Consider the following 18104-nt stretch of genomic DNA (forward strand, 5'->3'; position numbering starts at 1 on the left):
GAAACACTAATGCCCAGAGCATAATGAATGGAACACAAATGCCTTTAACGTAATGAATGAAACACGAATGCCCTGAGCGTAATGAATGAAACACGAACGCCTTTAACATAATGAATGAAACATTAATGACCTGAGCGTAATGAATGAAACACTAACGCCCTGAGTGTAATGAATGAAACACGAACGCCTTTCGCGTAATGAATGAAACACGACCGCCCTGAGCGTAATGAATGAAACACTAAAGCCCTGAGCGTAATGAATGAAACTGAATGCCTCGGGGGCAATGAAATATGCGCTGAGGGGAATGAAACATGCTCTGAGCACAATGAGACATGAACGCACTGAGCATAATGAATGAAACACGAACGCCCTGAGAGTAATGAATGAAACACGAATGCCCTGAGGGTAATGAATGAAACACGAACGCCATGAGCGTAATGAATGAAACATGGACGCCCTGAACGCAATGAATAAAACACGAACGCCCTGAGCATAATGAATGAAACACGAACGCCCTGAGCATAATGAATGAAACACGATTGCCCTGAGCGTCATGAATGAAACAATAATGCCCTGAGCATAATGAATGAAACACGAACGCCTTTCACGTGATAAATGAAACACGAACACCTTTCGCGTCATGAATGAAACACGAACGCCTTTAGCGTAATGAATGAAACGCGAACGCCCTGAGTGTAATTAATAAAACACTAATGCCCTGATCGCAATGAATGAAACACGAACGCCTTTGGCGTAATGAATGAAACACTTACGCCCTGAGCGTAATGAATGAAACACTAAAGCCCTGAGCGTAATGAATGAAACAGGAACGCCGAGAGCGCAATTGATGAAACAGGAACACCCTCAGCATAATGAATGAAACACACACACCCTGAGTGCAATGAATGAAACACTAACACCCTGAGCGGAATGAGTGAAACACGAACACCCTGAGCGTAATGAATGAAACACTACCACCCTGAGAGAATGAGTGAAACACGAACACCCTGAGCATAATGAATGAAACACTAACAACCTGAGTGGAGTGAGTGAAACACGAACATCCTGAGCGTAATGAATGAAACACAAACACCTTTAGCGTAATGAAAGAAACACAAATGTCCTGAACGTAATGAATGAAACACGAATGCCTTTTGCATAATGAATGAAACACGAAAGCCCTGAGCATAATGAATGAAACACGAATGCCTTTGGCGTAATGAATGAAACACGAACGCCCTGAGCGTAATGAATGAAACATTCATGCCCTGAGCATAATGAATGAAACACGAAGGCCCTGGGTGCAATGAACGAACGCCCTTGGGGCAATGAAACATGAAGGGCCTGAACGTAATGAATGAAACACGAATGCCCTGAGCGTAATGAATGAAACATGAATGCCTTCAGCGTAATGAATGAAACACGAACGCCCTTAGCGTAATGAATGAAACACGAACGCCTTTAGTGTAATGAATGAAACACAAACGCCCTGATCATAATGAATGAAACATTAATGCCCTGAGCATAATGAATGAAACATGAAGGCCCTAGGGGCAATGAACGAACGCCCTGGGGGCAATCAAACACGAACGCCGTGGGGACAATGAAACACGAAGGCCCTGGGGGCAATGAACGAACGCCCTGGTGGCAATGAAACAAGAAGGCCCTGAGCGCAATGAATGAAACTGAATGCCTCGGGGGCAATGAAATACGCCCTGAGGGGAAAGAAACATGCTCTGAGCACAATGAGACACGAACACACTGAGTGTAATGAATGAAACACGAATGCCTTTTGTGTAATGAATGAAACACGAATGCCCTGAGGGTAATGAATGAAACACGAACGCCATGAGCGTAATGAATGAAACATGGACGCCCTGAACGCAATGAATAAAACACGAACGCCCTGAGCATAATGAATGAAACACGAACGCCCTGAGCATAATGAATGAAACACGATTGCCCTGAGCGTCATGAATGAAACAATAATGCCCTGAGCATAATGAATGAAACACGAACGCCTTTCGCGTGATAAATGAAACACGAACACCTTTCGCGTCATGAATGAAACACGAACGCCTTTCGCGTAATGAATGAAACGCGAACGCCCTGAGTGTAATTAATAAAACACTAACGCCCTGAGCGTAATGAATGAAACACGAACGCCTTTGGCATAATGAATGAAACACGAACGCCCTGAGCGTAATGAATGAAACACTAACGCCCTGAGCGTAATGAATGAAACAGGAATGCCGAGAGCGCAATTGATGAAACACGAACACCCTCAGCATAATGAATGAAACACAAACACCCTGACCCTGAGTGCAATGAATGAAACACTAACACCCTGAGCAGAATGAGTGAAACATGAACACCCTGAGCGTAATGAATGAAACACTACCACCCTGAGAGAATGAGTGAAACACGAACACCCTGAGCATAATGAATGAAACACTAACAACCTGAGTGGAGTGAGTGAAACACGAACATCCTGAGCGTAATGAATGAAACACAAACACCTTTAGCGTAATGAAAGAAACACAAATGTCCTGAGCGTAATGAATGAAACACGAATGCCTTTTGCATAATGAATGAAACACGAAAGCCCTGAGCATAATGAATGAAACACGAATGCCTTTGGCGTAATGAATGAAACACGAACGCCCTGAGCGTAATGAATGAAACATTCATGCCCTGAGCATAATGAATGAAACACGAAGGCCCTGGGTGCAATGAACGAACGCCCTTGGGGCAATGAAACATGAAGGGCCTGAACGTAATGAATGAAACACGAATGCCCTGAGCGTAATGAATGAAACACGAATGCCTTCAGCGTAATGAATGAAACACGAACGCCCTTAGCGTAATGAATGAAACACGAACGCCTTTAGTGTAATGAATGAAACACAAACGCCCTGATCATAATGAATGAAACACGAATGCCCTGAGCGTAATGAATGAAACATGAAGGCCCTCGGGGCATTGAACGAACGCCCTGGGGGCAATCAAACACGAACGCCGTGGGGACAATGAAACACGAAGGCCCTGGGGGCAATGAACGAACGCCCTGGTGGCAATGAAACAAGAAGGCCCTGAGCGCAATGAATGAAACTGAATGCCTCGGTGGCAATGAAATACGCCCTGAGGGCAAAGAAACATGCTCTGAGCACAATGAGACACGAACACACTGAGTGTAATGAATGAAACACGAATGCCCTGAGCGTAATGAATGAAACATGAACGCTTTTAGCTTAATGAATGAAACACGAACGCCCTGAGCATAATGAATGAAACATTAATGCCCTGAGCATAATGAATGAAACATGAAGGCCCTGGGGGGCAATGAATGAAGGCCCTGGGGGCAATGAAACACGAAGGCCGTGGGGACAATGAACGAAGGCCCTGGGGGCAATCAAACACGAGGCCCTGGTGTCGATGAACGAACGCCCTGGCGGCAATGAAACACGAAGGCGCTGAGCGCAATGAATGAAACTGAATGTTTCGGGGGCAATGGAATACGCCCTGAGGGCAAAGAAACATGCTCTGAGCACAATGAGACACGAACGCACTGAGCGTAATGAATGAAACACGAATGCCCTGAGCGTAATGAATGAAACATGAACGCTTTTAGCGTAATGAATGAAACACGAACGCCCTGAGCATAATCAATGAAACACGATCGCCCTGAGCATAATGAATGAAACACGTATGCCTTTAGCGAAATGAATAAAACACAACGACCTGAGCGGAATGAATGAAACACGAATGCACTGAGCGTAATGAATGAAACATTAATGCCCTGAGCCTAATGAATGAAACACGAAGGCCCGGGGGGGGGGGCAGTGAACGAACGCCCTGTGGGCAATGAAACACGATGGGCCTGAACGTAATGAGTGAAATACGAACGCCATGAGCGTAATGAATGAAACACGAATGCCCTGAACGCAATGAATAAAACATTAATGCGCTGAGCATAATTAATGAAACATGAGGCCCTGGGGGCAATGAACGAACGCCCTGGGGGCAATGAAACACAAAGGCCGTGGGGACAATGAACGAACGCCCTGGGGGCAATGAAACACGAAGGCCCTGGGGGCAATGAACGAACGCCTTGGCAGCAATGAAACACGAAGGCCGTGAGCACAATGAATGAAACTGAATGCCTCGGGGGCAAGGAACTACGCCCTGAGGGCAACGAAACATGCTCTGAGCACAATGAGACAAGAACGCACTGAGCGTAATGAATGAAACACGAATGCCCTGAGCGTAATGAATGAAACACGAGTGCCCTGAGCGTAATGAATGAAACACGAATGCCCTGAGCGTAATGAATGAAACACGAACGCCTTTCACGTAATGACTGAAACACGAACACCTTTCGCGTAATGAATGAAACACGAACGCCTTTAGCTTAATGAATGAAACACGAACGCCCTGAGCGTAATTCATGAAACACTAATGCCCTGATCGCAATGAATGAAACACGAACGCCTTTGGCATAATGAATGAAACACGAACGCCGTGAGTGTAATGAATGAACCACTAACGCCCTGAGCGTAATGAATGAAACACGAACGCCTTTAGTGTAATGAATGAAAAACAAACGCTCTCAGCGTAATGAATGAAACACCTATGCCCAGAGCGGAATGAATGGAACACAAATGCCTTTAACGTAATGAATGAAACATGAATGCCCTGAGCGTAATGAATAAAACACGAACGCCTTTAACATAATGAATGAAACATTAATGCCCTGAGTGTAATGAATGAAACACTAACGCCCTGAGCGTAATGAATGAAACACGAATGCCTTTCGCAAGATGAATGAAACACGAACGCCCTGAGCGTAATGAATGAAACACTAATGCCCTGAGCGTAATGAATGAAACACGCATGCCCTGAGCGTCATGAATGAAACACTAAAGCCCTGAGCATAATGAATGAAACAGGAACGCCGAGAGCACAATTAATGAAACACGAACACCCTCAGCGTAATGAATGAAACACAAACACCCTGAGTGTAATGAATGAAACACGAACGCCCTGAGCGTAATTAATAAAACACTAATGCCCTGATCGCAATGAATGAAACATGAAGGCCCGGGGGGGGGGGGGCAATGAACGAACGCCCTGGGGGCAATGAAACACGAAGGCCGTGGGGACAATACACGAACGCCCTGGGGGCAATGAAACACGAAGGCCCTGGGGTCAATGAACGAACGCCTTGGCGGCAATGAAACACGAAGGCCCTGGGGGCAATGAACGAACACCCTGGCGGCAATGAAAAACGAAGTCCGCGAGTGCAGTGAATGAAACTGAATGCCTCGGGGGCAATGAAATATGCCCTGAAGGCAATGACACATGCTCTGAGCACAATGAGACACGAACGCACTGAGCGTAATTAATCAAACACGAATGCCTTTAGCGTAATGAATGAAACACGAACGCCCTCGTCATAATGAATGAAACACACTCGCCCTGAGCGCAATGAATGAAACACGAACACCCTGAACGCAATGAATAAAACACGAACGCCCTGAGCATAATGAATGAAACACGAATGCCCTGAGCATAATGAATGAAACACTAACAACCTGAGTGGAGTGAGTGAAACACGAACATCCTGAGCGTAATGAATGAAACACAAACACCTTTAGCGTAATGAAAGAAACACAAATGTCCTGAGCGTAATGAATGAAACACGAATGCCTTTTGCATAATGAATGAAACACGAAAGCCCTGAGCATAATGAATGAAACACGAATGCCTTTGGCGTAATGAATGAAACACGAACGCCCTGAGCGTAATGAATGAAACATTCATGCCCTGAGCATAATGAATGAAACACGAAGGCCCTGGGTGCAATGAACGAACGCCCTTGGGGCAATGAAACATGAAGGGCCTGAACGTAATGAATGAAACACGAATGCCCTGAGCGTAATGAATGAAACATGAATGCCTTCAGCGTAATGAATGAAACACGAACGCCCTTAGCGTAATGAATGAAACACGAACGCCTTTAGTGTAATGAATGAAACACAAACGCCCTGATCATAATGAATGAAACATTAATGCCCTGAGCATAATGAATGAAACATGAAGGCCCTAGGGGCAATGAACGAACGCCCTGGGGGCAATCAAACACGAACGCCGTGGGGACAATGAAACACGAAGGCCCTGGGGGCAATGAACGAACGCCCTGGTGGCAATGAAACAAGAAGGCCCTGAGCGCAATGAATGAAACTGAATGCCTTGGGGGCAATGAAATACGCCCTGAGGGGAAAGAAACATGCTCTGAGCACAATGAGACACGAACACACTGAGTGTAATGAATGAAACACGAATGCCTTTTGTGTAATGAATGAAACACGAATGCCCTGAGGGTAATGAATGAAACACGAACGCCATGAGCGTAATGAATGAAACATGGACGCCCTGAACGCAATGAATAAAACACGAACGCCCTGAGCATAATGAATGAAACACGAACGCCCTGAGCATAATGAATGAAACACGATTGCCCTGAGCGTCATGAATGAAACAATAATGCCCTGAGCATAATGAATGAAACACGAACGCCTTTCGCGTGATAAATGAAACACGAACACCTTTCGCGTCATGAATGAAACACGAACGCCTTTAGCGTAATGAATGAAACGCGAACGCCCTGAGTGTAATTAATAAAACACTAATGCCCTGATCGCAATGAATGAAACACGAACGCCTTTGGCATAATGAATGAAACACGAACGCCCTGAGCGTAATGAATGAAACACTAACGCCCTGAGCGTAATGAATGAAACAGGAATGCCGAGAGCGCAATTGATGAAACACGAACACCCTCAGCATAATGAATGAAACACAAACACCCTGACCCTGAGTGCAATGAATGAAACACTAACACCCTGAGCAGAATGAGTGAAACATGAACACCCTGAGCGTAATGAATGAAACACTACCACCCTGAGAGAATGAGTGAAACACGAACACCCTGAGCATAATGAATGAAACACTAACAACCTGAGTGGAGTGAGTGAAACACGAACATCCTGAGCGTAATGAATGAAACACAAACACCTTTAGCATAATGAAAGAAACACAAATGTCCTGAGCGTAATGAATGAAACACGAATGCCTTTTGCATAATGAATGAAACACGAAAGCCCTGAGCATAATGAATGAAACACGAATGCCTTTGGCGTAATGAATGAAACACGAACGCCCTGAGCGTAATGAATGAAACATTCATGCCCTGAGCATAATGAATGAAACACGAAGGCCCTGGGTGCAATGAACGAACGCCCTTGGGGCAATGAAACATGAAGGGCCTGAACGTAATGAATGAAACACGAATGCCCTGAGCGTAATGAATGAAACACGAATGCCTTCAGCGTAATGAATGAAACACGAACGCCCTTAGCGTAATGAATGAAACACGAACGCCTTTAGTGTAATGAATGAAACACAAACGCCCTGATCATAATGAATGAAACACGAATGCCCTGAGCGTAATGAATGAAACATGAAGGCCCTCGGGGCATTGAACGAACGCCCTGGGGGCAATCAAACACGAACGCCGTGGGGACAATGAAACACGAAGGCCCTGGGGGCAATGAACGAACGCCCTGGTGGCAATGAAACAAGAAGGCCCTGAGCGCAATGAATGAAACTGAATGCCTCGGTGGCAATGAAATACGCCCTGAGGGCAAAGAAACATGCTCTGAGCACAATGAGACACGAACACACTGAGTGTAATGAATGAAACACGAATGCCCTGAGCGTAATGAATGAAACATGAACGCTTTTAGCTTAATGAATGAAACACGAACGCCCTGAGCATAATGAATGAAACATTAATGCCCTGAGCATAATGAATGAAACATGAAGGCCCTGGGGGGCAATGAATGAAGGCCCTGGGGGCAATGAAACACGAAGGCCGTGGGGACAATGAACGAAGGCCCTGGGGGCAATCAAACACGAGGCCCTGGTGTCGATGAACGAACGCCCTGGCGGCAATGAAACACGAAGGCGCTGAGCGCAATGAATGAAACTGAATGTTTCGGGGGCAATGGAATACGCCCTGAGGGCAAAGAAACATGCTCTGAGCACAATGAGACACGAACGCACTGAGCGTAATGAATGAAACACGAATGCCCTGAGCGTAATGAATGAAACATGAACGCTTTTAGCGTAATGAATGAAACACGAACGCCCTGAGCATAATCAATGAAACACGATCGCCCTGAGCATAATGAATGAAACACGTATGCCTTTAGCGAAATGAATAAAACACAACGACCTGAGCAGAATGAATGAAACACGAATGCACTGAGCGTAATGAATGAAACATTAATGCCCTGAGCCTAATGAATGAAACACGAAGGCCCGGGGGGGGGGGGCAGTGAACGAACGCCCTGTGGGCAATGAAACACGATGGGCCTGAACGTAATGAGTGAAATACGAACGCCATGAGCGTAATGAATGAAACACGAATGCCCTGAACGCAATGAATAAAACATTAATGCGCTGAGCATAATTAATGAAACATGAGGCCCTGGGGGCAATGAACGAACGCCCTGGGGGCAATGAAACACAAAGGCCGTGGGGACAATGAACGAACGCCCTGGGGGCAATGAAACACGAAGGCCCTGGGGGCAATGAACGAACGCCTTGGCAGCAATGAAACACGAAGGCCGTGAGCACAATGAATGAAACTGAATGCCTCGGGGGCAAGGAACTACGCCCTGAGGGCAACGAAACATGCTCTGAGCACAATGAGACAAGAACGCACTGAGCGTAATGAATGAAACACGAATGCCCTGAGCGTAATGAATGAAACACGAGTGCCCTGAGCGTAATGAATGAAACACGAATGCCCTGAGCGTAATGAATGAAACACGAACGCCTTTCACGTAATGACTGAAACACGAACACCTTTCGCGTAATGAATGAAACACGAACGCCTTTAGCTTAATGAATGAAACACGAACGCCCTGAGCGTAATTCATGAAACACTAATGCCCTGATCGCAATGAATGAAACACGAACGCCTTTGGCATAATGAATGAAACACGAACGCCCTGAGTGTAATGAATGAACCACTAACGCCCAGAGCGGAATGAATGGAACACAAATGCCTTTAACGTAATGAATGAAACATGAATGCCCTGAGCGTAATGAATAAAACACGAACGCCTTTAACATAATGAATGAAACATTAATGCCCTGAGTGTAATGAATGAAACACTAACGCCCTGAGCGTAATGAATGAAACACGAATGCCTTTCGCAAGATGAATGAAACACGAACGCCCTGAGCGTAATGAATGAAACACTAATGCCCTGAGCGTAATGAATGAAACACGCATGCCCTGAGCGTCATGAATGAAACACTAAAGCCCTGAGCATAATGAATGAAACAGGAACGCCGAGAGCACAATTAATGAAACACGAACACCCTCAGCGTAATGAATGAAACACAAACACCCTGAGTGTAATGAATGAAACACGAACGCCCTGAGCGTAATTAATAAAACACTAATGCCCTGATCGCAATGAATGAAACATGAAGGCCCGGGGGGGGGGGCAATGAACGAACGCCCTGGGGGCAATGAAACACGAAGGCCGTGGGGACAATACACGAACGCCCTGGGGGCAATGAAACACGAAGGCCCTGGGGTCAATGAACGAACGCCTTGGCGGCAATGAAACACGAAGGCCCTGGGGGCAATGAACGAACACCCTGGCGGCAATGAAAAACGAAGTCCGCGAGTGCAGTGAATGAAACTGAATGCCTCGGGGGCAATGAAATATGCCCTGAAGGCAATGACACATGCTCTGAGCACAATGAGACACGAACGCACTGAGCGTAATTAATCAAACACGAATGCCTTTAGCGTAATGAATGAAACACGAACGCCCTCGTCATAATGAATGAAACACACTCGCCCTGAGCGCAATGAATGAAACACGAACACCCTGAACGCAATGAATAAAACACGAACGCCCTGAGCATAATGAATGAAACACGAATGCCCTGAGCATAATGAATGAAACACTTACAACCTGAGTGGAGTGAGTGAAACACGAACATCCTGAGCGTAATGAATGAAACACAAACACCTTTAGCGTAATGAAAGAAACACAAATGTCCTGAGCGTAATGAATGAAACACGAATGCCTTTTGCATAATGAATGAAACACGAAAGCCCTGAGCATAATGAATGAAACACGAATGCCTTTGGCGTAATGAATGAAACACGAACGCCCTGAGCGTAATGAATGAAACATTCATGCCCTGAGCATAATGAATGAAACACGAAGGCCCTGGGTGCAATGAACGAACGCCCTTGGGGCAATGAAACATGAAGGGCCTGAACGTAATGAATGAAACACGAATGCCCTGAGCGTAATGAATGAAACATGAATGCCTTCAGCGTAATGAATGAAACACGAACGCCCTTAGCGTAATGAATGAAACACGAACGCCTTTAGTGTAATGAATGAAACACAAACGCCCTGATCATAATGAATGAAACATTAATGCCCTGAGCATAATGAATGAAACATGAAGGCCCTAGGGGCAATGAACGAACGCCCTGGGGGCAATCAAACACGAACGCCGTGGGGACAATGAAACACGAAGGCCCTGGGGGCAATGAACGAACGCCCTGGTGGCAATGAAACAAGAAGGCCCTGAGCGCAATGAATGAAACTGAATGCCTCGGGGGCAATGAAATACGCCCTGAGGGGAAAGAAACATGCTCTGAGCACAATGAGACACGAACACACTGAGTGTAATGAATGAAACACGAATGCCTTTTGTGTAATGAATGAAACACGAATGCCCTGAGGGTAATGAATGAAACACGAACGCCATGAGCGTAATGAATGAAACATGGACGCCCTGAACGCAATGAATAAAACACGAACGCCCTGAGCATAATGAATGAAACACGAACGCCCTGAGCATAATGAATGAAACACGATTGCCCTGAGCGTCATGAATGAAACAATAATGCCCTGAGCATAATGAATGAAACACGAACGCCTTTCGCGTGATAAATGAAACACGAACACCTTTCGCGTCATGAATGAAACACGAACGCCTTTAGCGTAATGAATGAAACGCGAACGCCCTGAGTGTAATTAATAAAACACTAATGCCCTGATCGCAATGAATGAAACACGAACGCCTTTGGCATAATGAATGAAACACGAACGCCCTGAGCGTAATGAATGAAACACTAACGCCCTGAGCGTAATGAATGAAACAGGAATGCCGAGAGCGCAATTGATGAAACACGAACACCCTCAGCATAATGAATGAAACACAAACACCCTGACCCTGAGTGCAATGAATGAAACACTAACACCCTGAGCAGAATGAGTGAAACATGAACACCCTGAGCGTAATGAATGAAACACTACCACCCTGAGAGAATGAGTGAAACACGAACACCCTGAGCATAATGAATGAAACACTAACAACCTGAGTGGAGTGAGTGAAACACGAACATCCTGAGCGTAATGAATGAAACACAAACACCTTTAGCGTAATGAAAGAAACACAAATGTCCTGAGCGTAATGAATGAAACACGAATGCCTTTTGCATAATGAATGAAACACGAAAGCCCTGAGCATAATGAATGAAACACGAATGCCTTTGGCGTAATGAATGAAACACGAACGCCCTGAGCGTAATGAATGAAACATTCATGCCCTGAGCATAATGAATGAAACACGAAGGCCCTGGGTGCAATGAACGAACGCCCTTGGGGCAATGAAACATGAAGGGCCTGAACGTAATGAATGAAACACGAATGCCCTGAGCGTAATGAATGAAACACGAATGCCTTCAGCGTAATGAATGAAACACGAACGCCCTTAGCGTAATGAATGAAACACGAACGCCTTTAGTGTAATGAATGAAACACAAACGCCCTGATCATAATGAATGAAACACGAATGCCCTGAGCGTAATGAATGAAACATGAAGGCCCTCGGGGCATTGAACGAACGCCCTGGGGGCAATCAAACACGAACGCCGTGGGGACAATGAAACACGAAGGCCCTGGGGGCAATGAACGAACGCCCTGGTGGCAATGAAACAAGAAGGCCCTGAGCGCAATGAATGAAACTGAATGCCTCGGTGGCAATGAAATACGCCCTGAGGGCAAAGAAACATGCTCTGAGCACAATGAGACACGAACACACTGAGTGTAATGAATGAAACACGAATGCCCTGAGCGTAATGAATGAAACATGAACGCTTTTAGCTTAATGAATGAAACACGAACGCCCTGAGCATAATGAATGAAACATTAATGCCCTGAGCATAATGAATGAAACATGAAGGCCCTGGGGGGCAATGAATGAAGGCCCTGGGGGCAATGAAACACGAAGGCCGTGGGGACAATGAACGAAGGCCCTGGGGGCAATCAAACACGAGGCCCTGGTGTCGATGAACGAACGCCCTGGCGGCAATGAAACACAAAGGCGCTGAGCGCAATGAATGAAACTGAATGTTTCGGGGGCAATGGAATACGCCCTGAGGGCAAAGAAACATGCTCTGAGCACAATGAGACACGAACGCACTGAGCGTAATGAATGAAACACGAATGCCCTGAGCGTAATGAATGAAACATGAACGCTTTTAGCGTAATGAATGAAACACGAACGCCCTGAGCATAATCAATGAAACACGATCGCCCTGAGCATAATGAATGAAACACGTATGCCTTTAGCGAAATGAATAAAACACAACGACCTGAGCGGAATGAATGAAACACGAATGCACTGAGCGTAATGAATGAAACATTAATGCCCTGAGCCTAATGAATGAAACACGAAGGCCCGGGGGGGGGCAGTGAACGAACGCCCTGTGGGCAATGAAACACGATGGGCCTGAACGTAATGAGTGAAATACGAACGCCATGAGCGTAATGAATGAAACACGAATGCCCTGAACGCAATGAATAAAACATTAATGCGCTGAGCATAATTAATGAAACATGAGGCCCTGGGGGCAATGAACGAACGCCCTGGGGGCAATGAAACACAAAGGCCGTGGGGACAATGAACGAACGCCCTGGGGGCAATGAAACACGAAGGCCCTGGGGGCAATGAACGAACGCCTTGGCAGCAATGAAACACGAAGGCCGTGAGCACAATGAATGAAACTGAATGCCTCGGGGGCAAGGAACTACGCCCTGAGGGCAACGAAACATGCTCTGAGCACAATGAGACAAGAACGCACTGAGCGTAATGAATGAAACACGAATGCCCTGAGCGTAATGAATGAAACACGAGTGCCCTGAGCGTAATGAATGAAACACGAATGCCCTGAGCGTAATGAATGAAACACGAACGCCTTTCACGTAATGACTGAAACACGAACACCTTTCGCGTAATGAATGAAACACGAACGCCTTTAGCTTAATGAATGAAACACGAACGCCCTGAGCGTAATTCATGAAACACTAATGCCCTGATCGCAATGAATGAAACACGAACGCCTTTGGCATAATGAATGAAACACGAACGCCCTGAGTGTAATGAATGAACCACTAACGCCCTGAGCGTAATGAATGAAACACGAACGCCTTTAGTGTAATGAATGAAAAACAAACGCTCTCAGCGTAATGAATGAAACACCTATGCCCAGAGCGGAATGAATGGAACACAAATGCCTTTAACGTAATGAATGAAACATGAATGCCCTGAGCGTAATGAATAAAACACGAACGCCTTTAACATAATGAATGAAACATTAATGCCCTGAGTGTAATGAATGAAACACTAACGCCCTGAGCGTAATGAATGAAACACGAATGCCTTTCGCAAGATGAATGAAACACGAACGCCCTGAGCGTAATGAATGAAACACTAATGCCCTGAGCGTAATGAATGAAACACGCATGCCCTGAGCGTCATGAATGAAACACTAAAGCCCTGAGCATAATGAATGAAACAGGAACGCCGAGAGCACAATTAATGAAACACGAACACCCTCAGCGTAATGAATGAAACACAAACACCCTGAGTGTAATGAATGAAACACGAACGCCCTGAGCGTAATTAATAAAACACTAATGCCCTGATCGCAATGAATGAAACATGAAGGCCCGGGGGGGGGGGGCAATGAACGAACGCCCTGGGGGCAATGAAACACGAAGGCCGTGGGGACAATACACGAACGCCCTGGGGGCAATGAAACACGAAGGCCCTGGGGTCAATGAACGAACGCCTTGGCGGCAATGAAACACGAAGGCCCTGGGGGCAATGAACGAACACCCTGGCGGCAATGAAAAACGAAGTCCGCGAGTGCAGTGAATGAAACTGAATGCCTCGGGGGCAATGAAATATGCCCTGAAGGCAATGACACATGCTCTGAGCACAATGAGACACGAACGCACTGAGCGTAATTAATCAAACACGAATGCCTTTAGCGTAATGAATGAAACACGAACGCCCTCGTCATAATGAATGAAACACACTCGCCCTGAGCGCAATGAATGAAACACGAACACCCTGAACGCAATGAATAAAACACGAACGCCCTGAGCATAATGAATGAAACACGAATGCCCTGAGCATAATGAATGAAACATTAATGCACTGAGCATAATGAATGAAACATGAAGGCCCTCGGGGCAATGAACGAACGCCCTGGGGGCAATCAAGCACGAACGCCGTGGGGACAATTAAACACGAAGGCCCTGGGGGCAATGAAGGAACACCCTGGTGGCAATGAAACAAGAAGGCCCTGAGCGCAATGAATGAAACTGAATGCCTCGGGGGCAATGAAATACGCCCTGAGGGCAAAGAAACATGCTCTGAGCACAATGAGACACGAACACACTGAGTGTAATGAATGAAACACGAATGCCTTTTGTGTAATGAATGAAACACGAATGCCCTGAGGGTAATGAATGAAACACGAACGCCATGAGCGTAATGAATGAAACATGGACGCCCTGAACGCGATGAATAAAACACGAACGCCCTGAGCATAATGAATGAAACACGAACGCCCTTAGCATAATGAATGAAACATTAATGCCCTGAGCATAATGAATGAAACATGAAGGCCCTGGGGGCAATGAATGAACGCCCTGGGGGCAATGAAACACGAAGGCTGTGGGGACAATGAACGAACGCCCTGGGGGCAATGAAACACGAAGGCCCTGGGGTCGGTGAACGAACGCCCTGGCGGCAATGAAACACGAAGTCCCTGAGCGCAATGAATGAAACTGAATGTTTCGGGGGCAACGAAATACGCCCTGAGGGCAAAGAAACATGCTCTGAGCACAATGAGACACGAACGCACTGAGCGTAATGAATGAAACACGAATGCCCTGAGCGTAATGAATGAAACATGAACGTCTTTAGCTTAATGAATGAAACACGAACGCCCTGAGCATAATCAATGAAACACGAATGCCCTGAGCGTAATGAATGAAACGTTAACGCCCTGAGCATAATGAATGAAACATGTATGCCTTTAGCGAAATGAATAAAACACGAACGACCTGAGCGTAATGAATGAAACACGAATGCCCTGAACGTAATGAATGAAACATTAATGCCCTGAGCCTAATGAATGAAACACGAAGGCACGCGGGGCGGGGGGGCAATGAACGACCGCCCTGGGGGCAATGAAACACGAAGGGCCTGAACGTAATGAGTGAAATACGAACACCCTGACCGTAATGAATGAAACACGAATGCCTTCAGCGTAATGAATGAAACACGAATGCCCTTAGCATAATGAATGAAACACGAACGCCCTGAGCATAATGAATGAAACACACTCGCCCTGAGCGTAATGAATGAAACACGAATGCCCTGAGCATAATTAATGAAACATGAAGGCCCTGGGGGCAATGAACGAACGCCCTGGGGGCAATGAAACACAAAGGCCGTGGGGACAATGAACGAACGCCCTGGGGGCAATGAAACACGAAGGCCCTGGGGGCAATGAACGAACGCCTTGGCGGCAATGAAACACGAAGGCCCTGAGCACAATGAATGAAACTGAATGCCTCGGGGGCAAGGAAATACGCCCTGAGGGCAAAGAAACATGCTCTGAGCACAATGAGACACGAACGCACTGAGCGTAATGAATGAAACACGAACGCCCTGAGCATAATGAATGAAACACGAATGCCCTGAGCGTAATGAATGAAACAATAACGCCCTGAGCATAATGAATGAAACACGAACGCCTTCAGTGTAATGAATGAAAAACAAACGCCCTGAGCATAATTAATGAAACACTAATGCCCTGATCGCAATGAATGAAACACGAACGCCTTTGGCATAATGAATGAAACACAAACGCCCTGACCATAATGAATGAAACACTAACGCCCTGAGCATAATGAATGAAACACGAACGCCTTCAGTGTAATGAATGAAAAACAAACGCCCTGAGCATAATGAATGAAACACTAACGCCCAGAGCGTAATGAATGGAACACAAATGCCTTTCACGTAATGAATGAAACATGAATGCCCTGAGCGTAATGAATAAAACACGAACGCCCTGAGCATAATGAATGAAACACGAATGCCCTGAGCATAATGAATGAAACATTAATGCCCTGAGCATAATGAATGAAACATGAAGGCCCTCGGGGCAATGAACGAACGCCCTGGGGGCAATCAAGCACGAACGCCGTGGGGACAATGAAACACGAAGGCCCTGGGGGCAATGAAGGAACACCCTGGTGGCAATGAAACAAGAAGGCCCTGAGCGCAATGAATGAAACTGAATGCCTCGGGGGCAATGAAATACGCCCTGAGGGCAAAGAAACATGCTCTGAGCACAATGAGACACGAACACACTGAGTGTAATGAATGAAACACGAATGCCTTTTGTGTAATGAATGAAACACGAATGCCCTGAGGGTAATGAATGAAACACGAACGCCATGAGCGTAATGAATGAAACATGGACGCCCTGAACGCGATGAATAAAACACGAACGCCCTGAGCATAATGAATGAAACACGAACGCCCTTAGCATAATGAATGAAACATTAATGCCCTGAGCATAATGAATGAAACATGAAGGCCCTGGGGGCAATGAATGAACGCCCTGGGGGCAAGGAAACACGAAGGCTGTGGGGACAATGAACAAACGCCCTGGGGGCAATGAAACACGAAGGCCCTGGGGTCGGTGAACGAACGCCCTGGCGGCAATGAAACACGAAGTCCCTGAGCGCAATGAATGAAACTGAATGTTTCGGGGGCAACGAAATACGCCCTGAGGGCAAAGAAACATGCTCTGAGCACAATGAGACACGAACGCACTGAGCGTAATGAATGAAACACGAATGCCCTGAGCGTAATGAATGAAACATGAACGTCTTTAGCTTAATGAATGACACACGAACGCCCTGAGCATAATCAATGAAACACGAATGCCCTGAGCGTAATGAATGAAACGTAAACGCCCTGAGCATAATGAATGAAACACGTATGCCTTTAGCGAAATGAATAAAACACGAACGACCTGAGCGTAATGAATGAAACACGAATGCCCTGAACGTAATGAATGAAACATTAATGCCCTGAGCCTAATTTATGAAACACGAAGGCCCGCGGGGGAGGGGGGGGGGCAATGAACGAACGCCCTGGGGGCAATGAAACACGAAGGGCCTGAACGTAATGAGTGAAATACGAACACCCTGACCGTAATGAATGAAACACGAATGCCTTCAGCGTAATAAATGAAACACGAATGCCCTTAGCATAATGAATGAAACACGAACGCCCTGAGCATAATGAATGAAACACACTCGCCCTGAGCGTAATGAATGAAACACGAATGCCCTGAGCATAATTAATGAAACATGAAGGCCCTGGGGGCAATGAACGAACGCCCTGGGGGCAATGAAACACAAAGGCCGTGGGGACAATGAATGAACGCCCTGGGGGCAATGAAACACGAAGGCCCTGGGGGCAATGAAGGAACGCCTTGGCGGCAATGAAACACGAAGGCCCTGAGCACAATGAATGAAACTGAATGCCTCGGGGGCAAGGAAATACGCCCTGAGGGCAAAGAAACATGCTCTGAGCACAATGAGACACGAACG

This window comes from Myxine glutinosa, chromosome 3 (assembly GCF_964187855.1).
Source record: "Myxine glutinosa chromosome 3, kmMyxGlut1.1, whole genome shotgun sequence".
NCBI classification, from domain to species: Eukaryota; Metazoa; Chordata; class Myxini; order Myxiniformes; family Myxinidae; genus Myxine; species Myxine glutinosa.